This window comes from Sorex araneus, chromosome 5 (genome assembly GCF_027595985.1).
Source record: "Sorex araneus isolate mSorAra2 chromosome 5, mSorAra2.pri, whole genome shotgun sequence".
NCBI lineage: Eukaryota > Metazoa > Chordata > Mammalia > Eulipotyphla > Soricidae > Sorex > Sorex araneus.
In genome coordinates this window covers 3280481-3292555 of record NC_073306.1, presented here as the reverse complement: position 1 = coordinate 3292555, position 12075 = coordinate 3280481, and the positions used below count along the sequence as shown (strand labels likewise).

At 47.6% G+C, this 12075-nt stretch overlaps 1 protein-coding gene across 2 annotated transcripts in view; it reads left to right on the top strand.

The window, feature by feature from the left end:
• Positions 1 to 1385: 1385 nt before the first annotated feature.
• RERE (arginine-glutamic acid dipeptide repeats) overlaps positions 1386 to 12075 on the top strand; it is a 399605-nt gene continuing 388915 nt past the window's right edge. Inside the window, exon 1 of one of the 2 annotated variants that reach the window (XM_055137557.1) lies at positions 1386 to 1855. The gene's annotated coding sequence lies outside the window, so the exon portion shown is untranslated. The remainder of the gene's footprint in view (positions 1856 to 12075) is intronic. The other variant, XM_055137558.1, reaches the window with a different exon arrangement.

Below are 12075 nucleotides of genomic sequence, written 5' to 3'. Positions count from 1 at the left end.
CTCCTGCCAGGTTGTGTGTCTTTCCTTGGAGCCTCCCAAACAATGCCGGGGAGGCATTCCCAGCACTAGGTGCCAACTAGTACTCACAGTTCAAAGCTCTGCATGACCAAGCCATGCTGCTCCTGCCCAGGCTCACTGGGGCTGGGGGCCACCAGGAGCAGCAGGGCCCAGAAAGGCAGGGGACCACGTAGGGGTCTGAACTGGGGCTCTCATCTATTTCCCTGACCTCTGTACACAGATTTTAACTCCTTCAGTCATAGAGTAAGTGAGGACACCAACAAGCAGTCGGTTAATTAACAGAATAACAATAGAATAGGTTGATGATTCATCCTGGATTCGTGCCCAGCCTGGGTGAAAGAACTCATTAAACTTGATATGCATTTTAGAAACTGCTAATCATGGCGAACATTTCTGAACCTCTCAATCCTATAAATTATACGAAACCTAATGAACCCGCGGTCTGCCCCTCCCGTTTGGCGGGCACAGCACACCCTGTGATTATCGGGGTCTACTGTACCGGAAGTGGGACTCATTGCTAGATTTCCCCAATAAAAAAAAGGCGAATCTTGGATTTTTAAAACACATTTCTTCAACCTCAACGAAATGTAGAGTCGTGAACGGGGCTCCCTGCTTCGAAAATCTGCGTCTGTGGCTCAGGTTCTAACGTCCCTGGCAGGCATTTCTTTCTTTCTTTCTTTTGTTTGTTTGTTTGTGTTGGGTGCACGGGAGTTGCCCGACCATGCGGTGCCAGGGGTGGCCCCCGGGCCTCCCGCGTGTGAAGCCTGCGCTGCGGCCCTTTCCTTCTCTACCGGTCTGTCCTGAAGGAGCCCCGCGATGGGCCGGATTGCCTTGCCCTCTTGACCACCGACTTGTGGTGGAAATGTTCCGGCCCCTCCGAATTTCGAAAGCGTCCTTGAGCGAACGGTTCGAACCCGTTCGGCGGCGCGCCCCGCCCCCCAGGGACGGGACTCGGCGCCTTAAGTGGCTCAGCAGGCGAATCGCGCGACCCGGGTCCTAACAGCAGCCCGCGGGCAGCCGGTCGGCGCTGCGCTCCAGGCCCCCCCGGCACAAAGACCCGGCCCCGGCGGGGAGTCCGGGAGCCGCGGGCCGCGGCGTCGCCAGAGCCCGGCCGCTCGCCGCCTTCTCCCGGCTCGTTTTATTAGAAAGGGGAAGGGGGGTGGGGGGGGAGGGAAAAAAAAAAAAAAGTCAGCCACAATAAGACCCGCCCCCTAGCCCGCCTCCTGCCTCCTATTGGCCCGGCCTCCGCCGACGTCACGCCGCGGGGCGCCAATGGCGCGGCGCGTTACTGCGAGGTGGGCCGGCCCCGAGCGCGGAGTGGGCGGCGGGTCGGCGCAGCAGCCCTGCCGCGGCTCGGCCACCATCGCCGAGGCGCCGCTGCTCCCACAGACGCTCGCGAGCCGGCCCCCGCGCTCCCAGCCTCCTCTTCCTCCCGCACGCCCGAGACGCTCGCCCGCCTCGGGGCTCGCCTCCGGCTCCCCCGCTCCTCGCCCCTCGCTCGCGTCCCACATTGTCTGTGCCTCGCTCGCTCTCTCTCTCTCTCTGAGGGGAGGAAAAGAAAAAAAAAATCCCCCTCCTCCTCCTCAGGGAGCCCCTCGCCCGCAGAAAAACAAAACCAGCCATGGTCCTGGGCTCCCGCTCCTGAAGGACCGGCCGAGCGCGGGGCAGGCTGCCCAGTGGTCACCGCCGCCGAGGTCCCCCTGCGCCGCCCCCGCGGGCCGGCCGCTCCCCGGCGCCCGCCCGGCGGCCCCAGCCCCGCGGGCCTCCCGCGCGTCCCTCACTTTCCCGGGAGCCGCCGCACACACCCTCCATTGATGGTGTAGCGCCGCCGGGGAAGGTAAGTCTCGCCGCCGCTCCCTGCCCGGCGGGGGTGGGGGCGCGGGGGCCGCCGCGCAGCCCCCCCGGCCGGGCCAGGTAACTGTCCCCCCCGCCCCGCGCTCGCGCGGCCGCGGGCGCCGCTCCTGTTGGACTTGTCTGAGGTGAAACTCTTTCATGTGACGCGGCGACCGCCGAGCCGGGGGGCGGGGGCGAGGGATCGGTCGGCGACGGCCACGGGGAATTTCTGGGATGTTTGTGGCTTGGGGCGGGGGCGACCCGAGGGGGCATGTTCACGCCCCGGGGACGAGCCCCTCTTTGTGTGCCGAGCCTCTTTCTCGGCTGTGTGTGACCCCCCAATTCGGAAGCCCCGGCTCTCGGGCCGCCGCAAGGCTCCTTCCAGCAGGCTCGGGGGAGGGGGTCGCTTCGGCTTTGCATTTTTCGGTTGGGGACCTGGGAAGAAGAGAAGTAGTTTTTGCAGGGATGGAGCCTCGGCGTGCGTGTGCGTGTGCGTGTGTGTGTGTGTGTGTGTGTGTGTGTGTGTGTGTGTGTGCGCGGGGAGAGGGGAAAGTATGGTAGGTTGCCTTTGAAACTGGTTGCTTGAGAAGTTGTTGAAAGGAAAACAAAATGATTCATTGTTGAATTGTCATTTTCCGAGGGTTGCTACAGTTGTGTGTGTTTTTTTTTTCTTTCTTTCTGGATTACAGACTTCAAACACTGATTTAAGTAAAACGTGTCCTTGAGAAACTGGGTGTTTTAAATGTTTCAGTATGTGTTGCTATTTTAAGGTACATTTAGAAAGTAGTTTCGTATAAATCCTGAAAGAGCTTTCTCCAGGGCAATTTTTTTTTTAAAACGCAAAAAAGATACCTAGTTAAAAGGCAAACTTGGCGAATTACAGAACAAAGATTGTAATGGAACACAAATTAATGCTTCCTATGTTTAGATTCGAAGCTGCTTTGATAATTGCTTTCCATTTACAGAGAGACCTTTTTGTCTGGTGTTACACTGGCTCCTTTCGGCTCAGTCTGTTGGGGGAGGGGAGAGAGGATGGATCTATACAATAATAAAATCATCTTTGGGTAGCAATTTCCTTCCATGGATTTGCTTGCTGAGTTAATTCCACTGTAAATTATAGACCAGTTCCGATTTTGATGGCCTGGGCTGGATGGAAAACTGGCTTCCTGCTCTCCCTGTTGTTGAGGTTGAGGAAAAAGAGGCAGAGACACAGACACATATACACACACACTCTCTCTCTCACACACACACAATACCAGGCTGAGGGCTCATTGTTCTTCATACACACATTCATTCTCTTTCACCCATATTTAGGTCTAGGTTTACACAGACAAACACAGCACTAATTTAGGAGAGAACAAGAGGGAAGAGTGGATGGTGAATGCTTCTCCTCAACCCCTTTTCACCCATCTCATATCTGGCCCTTTTCACAACCTTCTGAGGCAGAAGAGTGCATCGGAGCTAAAGGACACTCAGAAACCTGCTCAGAGACTTCACCTCTCTTTGCCGGCTGTCTTCTTTTCTCTCTTGCTTCTTTTCTTTCTCTTCTTTCTTTCTTTCTTTCTTTCTTTCTTTCTTTCTTTCTTTCTTTCTTTCTTTCTTTCTTTCTTTCTTTCTTTCTTTCTTTTTTCTTCCTTTCTTTCGTAAAGCAAGGTAGTTTTTATTAAACGAAACTTGCCTAAAAAGAGGAGAGGACAGAAAGAAGGAAAATGTGTTCAAGAGAGAACACAGGCTTCCCCAGAGTGGAAATAAGCAAAGAAACAGACAAACCCGCGAGATAGGTGTTCAAGGGAGAACATGGACTTGAAGAGCAATGCAGCCTTGATTTCTACTTCTCTCTCTTTCTCTCTTTGGTATATGTGTGTATATATATTACAATAATTTTTTTGTTGGGGCCTTAATATGTTTTTCTTTTCTTTTTTGTTTATGTCCTTCTTGCCACACCTGGCAGTTCTCAGGGTTTATTCCAGGTTCTGTGCCTAGGGATCACTCTTGTAGGTTCAGGGTACTACATGGGGTGCCAGGGATCAAACCCAGGTTGGCTATGCCCAGTGCAAGCGCCCTCCCCGCTCTAGTATCTCTCCAGCCCCAATATTTGTTTTTCACTTTGTTAGGGACAGTGATTATTCTGTTGACTCTTAACTGTAGTGAATGTATCAGGTTGTATTTTCTAAGTAGGAGGAGATTGTCTTAGGTTGTAAAGATCATAATTAAGTTTAATGTTGAGTAAAGTATGTGTTTCATGTTAGTGATACAGCGGTTTCATAGGTGTGCCCTGCGGTTTCATAGGTGTGCTCGTTATTGAGCTCTGATGTGTTTTGTTTTGTAAATAGGGTTTAAAAGAAGAGAAGAAGAGATCTGGTTTTCTGGCTTTGAATGTACATATTATAGAGGTTTCTTGGAAATCTGGACAGGGAATAGGCTGATCTAACACCTTGGGTAAGTCCAGTTCTGGATCACAGGTGGAGGTTGGTATGAATATGTGGGGTTACAGAGTAGCACCTTCTACTGGCTAATTTCTTTGAAAGAGCTGGAATAGTGGATGAGGGGAGGTGATTAGTGGCTGAGGCCTAATGATTTTCTTTTGAACACAATTGTCTTGCTTTTCAGCAAATGTCACTTTGCTAAACTGCTAACATAGATACCCTTTGACAGGCACATTACATCAAAGCTGACTGAGTGTTATAATGTAAAGAGACATTAATTTGTTCTGTTATAAAAAGCATATACACATTGTAACTTCCAAGGACTCTCTTGAATTGACACTCTCATCTCTGATGAAAAATGTAGTTTATTTTGAAATATTAAAAGGGACTGGTGAAATAGCACATAGATTACATGCCACTGACCTGGGTTCTATCCCTGGTACTTTATGTGATCCCCCTGAGCTCTGTCGGAAGTTATCCCTGAGCACAGACCCAGGAATAAGCCCTGTGCACCTCTAGGTATGACCCCCAAAAGTTGAAAAAAAAAAAGGGGTAAAGTTTGTGTGCTTGGTGTTCGACACTACATAAACTTGAATAACTTTTTGGGTGTTGGAACATTATATAACTGAAACCCAATCATGAACAACCTTATAACTGTGTATCTCACTGTGATTCAATTAAAAAAAAAGCCCAAACAAACTGTAGAACATTTTAGTATTAGTGAAAAAATAAGTGCTCCCCCTTCCCCAAACTCAAATAGACCTACCTTATGGAACACAAAAATTCTGAACTCAGGGGTTTTCCTCTAAGAGACCTGGGGCTGGGGAAATAGTACAGCAGATAGGATGCTTGCCTTGCACATGGCTGACCCTGATTCAATTCTTGGCACCCCATATGGTCCCCCAGAGCCTCCCAGGAGTTTTGTGGTCCCTGAGTGCAGAGCCAGGAGTAAGTCCTAAGCATCATTGGTGTGACCCATTACCTCCCCTAAGCCTCCCCCCCCCCCCCCCCCGCCAAAAAAAAAACACAAAACAGAGTTAATGGGGCTAGGATGGTAGGGTAATGGTATATACCTGAATGCAGTGAGGAGGTAGGGGGACTTAATAAAATGAGCTTTACATACACAGTAGTATTATGTTCTAGTAGTGGCCACATAAACATAAGTAAAAATAAGTCAGGCAGAATTATTCTATGGATTAGGTTAAACAAATTAGGACAGAAAGGAAATGTAAAACGTTGAGTCAGTGGACTGAGAGGGAGTACCTGCTTTGCATGCTGGAGGCCTGTGGCACATTATGGTCCCTTGAACACTAAGCCGGTGTACACAGATTAACATGGAAGGCCAAATTCTTTCTCTGGATTTCAGAGATAAATTGTTTGATAAGTGTCTCCAAGGATTTTTATTATCACACATCCTACCCCATCTCAATTGTTTTAACATAATGAACTGTTAGAGAGGTTTGCAATAGCAAGGGTGACTCGGTATAGAGTCAACATCTTCTGTTCCCCACTGGCTGCTCCTTGGAATGTGATTTCTGATTCACTTTGCTTTCAGAATGTAGAGTATAATCTCTGAAGTTGTGTATCTTTTACAGTGAAATGTCAACAGTTCAAAAGTATTATTTATTTAGTAGGGATAGAATCAGATAATTTCATATTCTATGCCAGCGTTTTGTTACAAGGTAACTAGAGTAACTGAGAACCAGTTCACAAAAAAGGGTAATAAATCAAGGAATAACTCCTTGATTTCTTTTTTGGGTGTGTGTGGGGGCATACCTGCTGGTGCTTAGGGATATAGTGCCTGGGACACAGCCCATGGCTTCTGCTTGCAAAATATGTGCTGTACCTTTTGGACATCGCCCCTATTCCAGTTTTTCAGCTTTGCTATTTCCCCCACTCTGGGCTGCAGGGTGAAGTTTGGGCCACAGTTGGCATTTTCTTGGATGAGGCTGACCCGGGTTTGATTGCCAGCATCCCGTATGGCCCCTGGAGTCCCATCAGGAGTGATCCCTGAGTGAAAAGCCAGGAATAAATCCCGAACATTGCTGGGTGTGGCCCAAAAAGAAAACAAAGCAAAAAATATTTAAAATTTTAACATCTTGTTTAATTGTCAATAATTAAAAAAAGCAAAATTAAAGTAAAAGTTGTATACACTAAGTGATTTTGAAATTGTGTACTTTGTAATCATGGCTTTTGGCAGCTTTTGCAGTTGATTTATTTAAAGGTTAAGATAGCATAAAATTCAGAAGTTTAAGTGAGTCATAAGTGCATTATAGCTGTGAACTTCATTATACTCACACACAAACACTGAAACAATATAATGTTGGCTCCCACAGTCAGTTTCTGATAATGCTGTGTTCTAGTTAATTTTTTTTTTTTTTTAAGGAGTCAGACAAGGTAGTGCTCAGTGGTTCTGAGCTTCTGTGGTCAGGGATCATTCCTGGCAGACTCAGGGACTTATGAGGTGCCTGGGTTTGTACTTGAGTCAGCCACTTACAAGGCAAGGCAAGCACCTTATCAGATATACTGTCTCTCTGACCTCATCATAGGACTTTTTTTTTTTTTTTTTTTTGTTAACTAATTGTTACCTAACTAGGAATTCCTCTGGAGTCCTATTTAAGTGATTGTTAATTACTAGTATCCTGGTAAATATTACAAGTTTTCCTTTTGACTGGCATATTTAGTGTTTTGTTTTATTATTATTATTTTTTATTTTTTTGCTTTTTGGGTCACACCTGGCGATGTATAGGGGTTACTCCTGGCTCTTCACTCAGGAATTACTCCTGGCGGTGCTCAGGGGACCATATGGGATGCTGGGATTCGAACCCGGGTCGGCCGTGTGCAAGGCAAACGCCCTACCCGCTGTGCTATCGCTCCAGCCCCTCTAGTGTTCTTTAAATGAGAAGAAATGAGTGTGTTTGTGTCAGAAAACTGTTGCTCGTTCAAGCCATTTTACCTTTTTTTTTGGTGCCACATCCGGTGATGGACTGGAGTGATAGCACAGCGGGAGGGCGTTTGCCTTGCACGCTGCCGACCAGGGTTCGATTCCTCCGTCCCTCTCGGAGAGCCCGGCAAGCTACTGAGAGTATCCCACCCGCACGGCAGAGCCTGGCAAGCTCCCCGTGGCGTATTCGATATGCCAAAAACCTGTAACAACAAGTCTCACAATGGAGATGTTACTGGTGCCCGCTCGAGCAAATTGATGAGCAACTGGATGACAGTGCTACAGTGCTACATCTGGTGATGTTCAGGGATTACTCCGGCTCTGCACTCAGGAATTACTCCTGGCAGTGCTCAGGGGGTCATATGGGTTGCCATGGATCGAACCTGGGTTGGCCACATGCAAGGCAATGACCTGCCCATTGTACTATTTCTCTAGCCCCCTGCTCAAGTCATTTTAGTGACCACTTGATCTCAGATAACTCAAACATATTTAGATATTAGGGGCTGGAGCAATAGCACAGCGAGTAGGGCATTTGCCTTGCACGCGGCCAACCCAGGTTCGAATCCCAGCATCCCATAGGGTCCCCCGAGCACCGCCAGGAGTAATTCCTGAGTGCAGAGCCAGGAGTAACCCCTGTGCATTGCCGGGTGTGACCCAAAAATGGAAAACAAAACAAAACATATTCAGATATTAAATGTTTATCAGCTCGGACTTTTGCATGGAATTGTGATTTGTAAACTTAACTTTTTGTAGTGCCAGAAGTGTACTCTGTGATACATGGTAAGTTGTTTGGGTAAATTGGCAGGTTTGTGCCGGTATAAAATTGTGGACATTTTCCTCCTGCCCAAGAACTAGTAGTGCTTGGGCTCGGGAGGCTATCCTGGCTCTCTGCTCAAGGATGGCTCCTGTTGGTGCTTGAGGACCATGCATTGGCAGGGATTCCTGAGGCTCTTTCATGCGTTATATATACTCTACTCCTTAGAACTATTTCCCTGGCCATAGTTTAATTTTGTTTAATGGGCCACACTTTTTTTGGGAGGTGGGAGACACACCTGGTGGTGCTTAGGGCTTACTCCTGGCTCTGTGCTCAGGGATCACTCTAGGTGGGCTTGAGGGCCCCTCTGGGGTGCTGAGGATTGAACCCTCATTAATGGCATGCAAGGCAAAGGCCCTACCTCCTGTATTGCCTCAGCCCCTTTTGTGCCACACCTGGGGCCTGCTTCTCACACAGTGCTTGGGATTTGCTATTGGAGGTAGTCAGAGGATATGTGTGCTGAACTCAAGCCCATCCCTCTCCAACATGTGCACTGGCTTTTATACTGTCTCTCAAGCCCCACAACGTTTTGGGAGGGACCCACCTGACAGTGCTCAGGGGCTGTTCCTGGATCATTCTTCAAAGTGACCCTTGGTGGTGTTCTGGATATGTGGCACAGAGGAACTAACCTAGGTCAGCAGTTTCCAAGGCTTTGCTAAACTTTATCTCCAGCCCTAATTTTTGTTTGATAAAAATTGTTATATACCTGCAACTGTAAGTTATTTATTTTATTGAATCACCGTGAGATATAGTTACAAAGCTTTCATGTTTGAGTTTCAGTCATATAGTGATTGAACATTCATCCCTCCACTAGTGCACATTTTCCACCACCAATGTCCCCAGTATCCCCTCATCCCACCCCTCCCCCTCAACCATAAGTTATCACTGTTCGATTTTTCTTTAGATGCTGTTACAAAAGATGACCTCTAATTTGTAGATAAATGTTATCTGAGTTATCTTCAGAGCCTATTTATCTTGGGCTTTTGCACCAGAAGTTGAAGATAATGATCATGGCCTAATTTTATTTTTAATAGTATTTAGTTTTTGGACCACACCTGTCAGTACTCAGGACTTACTCCTGTGCTTACTCCTTTGCTCAGGGATCAGTGCTGGTGGGAGACCTTCGGGGGACCATATGGGGTGCTGGGGATTGTGTAAAAACACAAAAAAAGAAAAGGAAAGAGATGGGCGAGGGGGCCATGTCGCTGTCTCTTCCACCTCCTGCGTTCAGTAGTCTCCAGCTGCTTCCTCACCCCAGGGAGGTTGATGGCGATGATGAGGCAGGCGAAGGAAGGAACGGATCCAAGCTGGTTCGTCTCAATTGCAGTTTATTCCATTCCCATCTCCATTCTCCTCTGATTCTCCTCCTGCTTCTTCCTCCCCCATGCTACTTCATACTCCTCCTCCTCTGGATCTGGATCTCGATCTAGCTTCCCTAGATCTGGCACTGGGACTCGCCGGCACTCCCCCCCAGCCCACTCTCACAGCCTGGTTAAATCCCCCAGCATGAGGGGGTTGGGGCTTACACATAGGTGTGGTCACAAGCAATAGGGGTAAAGTTCTTTCCCTCAGGGGATGCTTCTTCTAGGACAGATTCTCTTTCAGTAGGACACCAACCCAAGAGCGGAATCCCATGGGTGTGTTTCTCCTCTCCTTGTCCAACTAACATAGAAGCATTCATAATATTAATCATTTTGTATGGACATAGCAAGAGATGCATTAAGCTTATGGAATTGCTCTCCTGGGGTCATCTCAATCTCAGACTACTGTGCTCAGGCCAGATTAGTCTTTCCTATCCCTAGCAAGGTCCTAGTCTCGTCGTTGCTTTTGGATCATGACATGACATGTCCATGACCAAGCTCTTAACATATAGTTAAGCATTAGGCACTTTGGCCAGGCCCATCTCGATGCCAGGGTAGCACATAACTCACAGCTTGCCCTGGGTCCGTCCTGTCCCTTGTCGGGACCCTGCTTTTGGGGGGTGCTAGGAAGTAAGGGCAGCTGAGGCTTAAATCGAGAAAGCAGATACCCGGGAGTGAATAATTAAATCCCATGTTACCCAAGCATATTAACAACTGTCTTTCTTTGTCCATACAAAAAGGATATTGCTTTAAAGTAAACTATTCAAAAGACACAAGGAGAGGAGAAAAGGCAATATTAACTTACAATACAAGTTCACTGTCCTAGCAAGGTCTGACCTTACGAATTAACAGAGTTTGATTAGGGGAAGAGCTGATAAACTGGTAGAAGTGGTTACAGATAAACAAAAGGAATGGGAGTGACTCGGGAGCACTGTGATGGGTGTGACTGATATACCTAAGCTCCTAGTGGCAAGGGGAGCAGGACAAACCAATGTTATCCTACAGGGGATAGAACCTGGGTCCGGCGTGTGCAAGGCAAGCACCCTATTTGCTGTGCTATTGCTTTGACCCCCCTCATACCTTAATTTTAAACTAATTATGCCCGTGAATTCCAAGGTTTTTGGTTAGAAGAAATAGTCTTCTAGTCATCTCATGTCTTGGGGAAAATATGTAAACCTTGAGGGTCACAGATACAGGAATGCTCTTAACATGGTTTCCACCTAGCTTTAGTGACCAAATTGTCTTACCTCAGCAGAGTTTGCTGGATCATACTCTTGTACCATGATTCAGTAAGGTTTGTGAAGCTAAAAGATGCTGTCTAGAGGGCACAGTGTTTACGGTATGGTCACGGATAGACCTGAGAGCTGAGTAAGCAGTGACTGCTTTAGCATATCTAGACAGTACTGGAACCCTCCTACAGAGCCCCATTTCTGCACTTAGTCCCCCCTCCCTCCTCCATCCCATTTCTGTGCACATTCATTGACACTGAGTATGCCCACCAGGTTCCCAGAGATCTCAGTCCTGACCCCTTTTACTATTTCTGCTATTAGGGTGCAGGATGGGCGAAGTAGTTGTGGCACTTAACGGTGCACATGGGGGGGGGCCGGAGAGAGAATACAGTGAGTAGGGTGTCTGCCTTGCATGTGACATACTGGGTTTGATCCCCAGCATCGCCAGGAGTGATTCCTGAGTGTAAGTAACCCCTGAGTGTCGCAGGGTGTGACCCAAAAAGCAACAATATGAAACCAAATCAAACAAAAAACAGTGCATGTGGGGTGAATACAGACAGGGTTAACAGGTGAGAATGTGGACATGTGTGGACTTGGGTAAATTCTGAGAAGCTGCGTGAGGGGAATCTGGAAACCATTCCTTTCTTGAACAGGACCTGGCTACACTAGTGAAGGGTATGTCCGTTTGGCTATTGATGCTTAAGAGATGCTTAAGAGTGAAAACACCATTCTGTTGAATTTTATCTATCTATCTATCTATCTGTCTGTCTGTCTGTCTATCTATCTATCTATCTATTTATTTTTCTTTTTGGGTCACACCTGGCGATGCTCAGGGGTTACTTCTGGCTCTGTACTCAGGAATCACTCCTGGCAGTGCTTGGGGTCCATATGGGATGCTGGGAATCGAACCTGGGTCAGCTGTGTGCAAGGCAAACGCCTTACCCGCTGTGCTATTGCTCCAGTCCTCATTCTGGTGAATTTAATTGGATGTACCTAATTGAATTTGAAGTTAGTGTTCTGTCTTCTCACTTTTCTTTCTTTTCTTTCCCTTATTTGAGAGTCAAGGCTCAAGAAATAGGTGCTAAGGAGCTTGCTTGCATGTGACCAAACCCTGTTCCATCCTCAGTACCACATGGTTCCTGGAATGACTGAGCACTGATTTAGGAGTAGCTCTAACCACTGCCAAGTAGGTCCCTCCAAAATAACTTAAAAGGGTAGATCACTGTATGTGAATTCTGCCTGCAGTCCTGCTTTGTGGATCCAGGGCCACCACTTAAGCTTTTTCAAGTTGGACAGTAATACTATACCTTAAAATTTTTATTAAAGAATGCTTTTATTACTTAAGCAAGGCATTAAAAAGCAAGACTGGACCACCTAATTCTTTTTTTTTTTTTTTTCTTTTTGGGTCACACCTGGCAATGCACAGGGGTTACTCCTGGCTCTGCACTCA